At 46.4% G+C, this 2,500-nt stretch overlaps 4 non-coding genes across 4 annotated transcripts; all 4 read left to right on the forward strand.

Moving 5' to 3' along the window:
• Positions 1-377: 377 nt before the first annotated feature.
• On the forward strand, positions 378-450 carry trnar-ccu (transfer RNA arginine (anticodon CCU)). The gene has a single exon. It is a non-coding gene; the product is annotated as a tRNA-Arg (tRNA).
• Positions 451-1,453: 1,003 nt separating this feature from the next.
• trnar-ccu (transfer RNA arginine (anticodon CCU)) lies at positions 1,454-1,526 on the forward strand. The gene has a single exon. It is a non-coding gene; the product is annotated as a tRNA-Arg (tRNA).
• Positions 1,527-1,812: 286 nt separating this feature from the next.
• Positions 1,813-1,885, forward strand: trnar-ccu (transfer RNA arginine (anticodon CCU)). Its single transcript has one exon. It is a non-coding gene; the product is annotated as a tRNA-Arg (tRNA).
• Positions 1,886-2,171: 286 nt separating this feature from the next.
• On the forward strand, positions 2,172-2,244 carry trnar-ccu (transfer RNA arginine (anticodon CCU)). Its single transcript has one exon. It is a non-coding gene; the product is annotated as a tRNA-Arg (tRNA).
• Positions 2,245-2,500: the final 256 nt, after the last annotated feature.

Genomic DNA, 2,500 nt, shown 5'->3' on the forward strand with positions numbered 1-2,500 from the left:
TCCACATTTTACTGGCCAGCCCCAGTGGCCTAATGGATAAGGCACTGGCCTCCTAAGCCAGGGATTGTGGGTTAGAGTCCCATGTGGGGTGTACTACAAGCAGAGTGGCGCAGCGGAAGCGTGCTGGGCCCATAACCCAGAGGTCGATGTATCGAAACCATCCTCTGCTAGACATTGTATCTTTTTCGGGACCATTGAGTTGGACATGACATTTTTTCTTCAAAACTTTACTTCAATTTCACATCTGCCTTAGAATTGCAAACTCCAACAATTCTCGTTATTTTATGCTGCCACAATGTGGATCTAGCAGAGTGGCAGTTAGTTAAAACACTTGATTTTGGGTATGTAGTGTTCTGAAATCCACGTTTTCCAGGCCAGCCCCAGTGGCCTAATGGATAAGGCACTGGCCTCCTAAGCCAGGGATTGTGGGTTGGAGTCCCATCTGGGGTGTACTACAAGCAGAGTGGGGCAGCGGAAGCGTGCTGGGCCCATAACCCAGAGGTCGATGGATCGAAACCATCCTCTGCTAGACACTGTCTCTTTTTCGGGACCATTGTGTTGGACATGACATTTTTTCTTCAAAACTTGACTTCAATTTATATCTGCCTCAGCATTGCAAGCTCCTACAATTCTGGATATTTCATGCTGCCACAATGTGGATCTAGCAGAGTGGCAGTTAATTAAAACACTTGATTTTGGGTATGTAGTGTTCTGAAATCCACATTTTACTGGCCAGCCCCAGTGGCCTAATGGATAAGGCACTGGCCTCCTAAGCCAGGGATTGTGGGTTAGAGTCCCATGTGGGGTGTACTACAAGCAGAGTGGCGCAGCGGAAGAGTGCTGGGCCCATAACCCAGAGGTCGATGGATCGAAACCCTCCTCTGCTAGACGTTGTATCTTTTTCGAGACCATTGTGTTGGACATGACATTTTTTCTTCAAAACTTTACTTCAATTTCACATCTGCCTTAGAATTGCAAACTCCAACAATTCTCGTTATTTTATGCTGCCACAATGTGGATCTAGCAGAGTGGCAGTTAGTTAAAACACTTGATTTTGGGTATGTAGTGTTCTGAAATCCACGTTTTCCTGGCCAGCCCCAGTGGCCTAATGGATAAAGCACTGGCCTCCTAAGCCGGGGATTGTGGGTTCGTGTCCCATCTGGGGTGTACTACAAGCAGAGTGGCGCAGCGGAAGTGTGCTGGGCCCATAACCCAGAGGTCGATGGATCGAAACCATCCTCTGCTAGACATTGTATCTTTTTCGAGACCATTGTGTTGGACATGACATTTTTTCTTCAAAACTTTACTTCAATTTCACATCTGCCTTAGAATTGCAAACTCCAACAATTCTCGTTATTTTATGCTGCCACAATGTGGATCTAGCAGAGTGGCAGTTAGTTAAAACACTTGATTTTGGGTATGTAGTGTTCTGAAATCCACGTTTTCCTGTCCAGCCCCAGTGGCCTAATGGATAAGGCACTGGCCTCCTAAGCCAGGGATTGTGGGTTCAAGTCCCATCTGGGGTGTACTACAAGCAGAGTGGTGCAGCGGAAGCGTGCTGGGCCCATAACCCAGAGGTCGATGGATCGAAACCATCCTCTGCTAGACATTGTCTCTTTTTTGGGACCATTTAGTTGGATATGACATTTTTTCTTCAAAACTTGACTTCAATTTCACATCTGCCTCAGCATTGCAAGCTCCTACAATTCTGGATATTTGATGCTGCCACAATGTGGATCTAGCAGAGTGGCAGTTAATTAAAACACTTGATTTTGGGTATGTAGTGTTCTGAAATCCACGTTTTCCTGGCCAGCCCCAGTGGCCTAATGGATAAGGCACTGGCCTCCTAAGCCAGGGATTGTGGGTTCGAGTCCCATCTGGGGTGTACTACAAGCAGAGTGGGGCAGCGGAAGCGTACTCGGCCCATAACCCAGAGGTCGATGGATCGAAACCCTCCTCTGCTAGACGTTGTATCTTTTTCGAGACCATTGTGTTGGACATGACATTTTTTCTTCAAAACTTTACTTCAATTTTACATCTGCCTTAGAATTGCAAACTCCAACAATTCTCGTTATTTTATGCTGCCACAATGTGGATCTAGCAGAGTGGCAGTTAATTAAAACACTTGATTTTGGGTATGTAGTGTTCTGAAATCCACGTTTTCCAGGCCAGCCCCAGTGGCCTAATGGATAAGGCACTGGCCTCCTAAGCCAGGGATTGTGGGTTGGAGTCCCATCTGGGGTGTACTACAAGCAGAGTGGTGCAGCGGAAGCATGCTGGGCCCATAACCCAGAGGTAGATGGATCGAAACCATCCTCTGCTAGACATTGTCTCTTTTTCGGGACCATTGTGTTGGACATGACATTTTTTCTTCAAAACTTGACTTCAATTTCACATCTGCCTCAGCATTGCAAGCTCCTAGAATTCTGGATATTTCATGCTGCCACAATGTGGATCTAGCAGAGTGGCAGTTAATTAAAACACTTGATTTTGGGTATGT

The sequence above is a fragment of the Salminus brasiliensis genome, chromosome 16 (genome assembly GCF_030463535.1).
Source record: "Salminus brasiliensis chromosome 16, fSalBra1.hap2, whole genome shotgun sequence".
Lineage (NCBI taxonomy): Eukaryota > Metazoa > Chordata > Actinopteri > Characiformes > Bryconidae > Salminus > Salminus brasiliensis.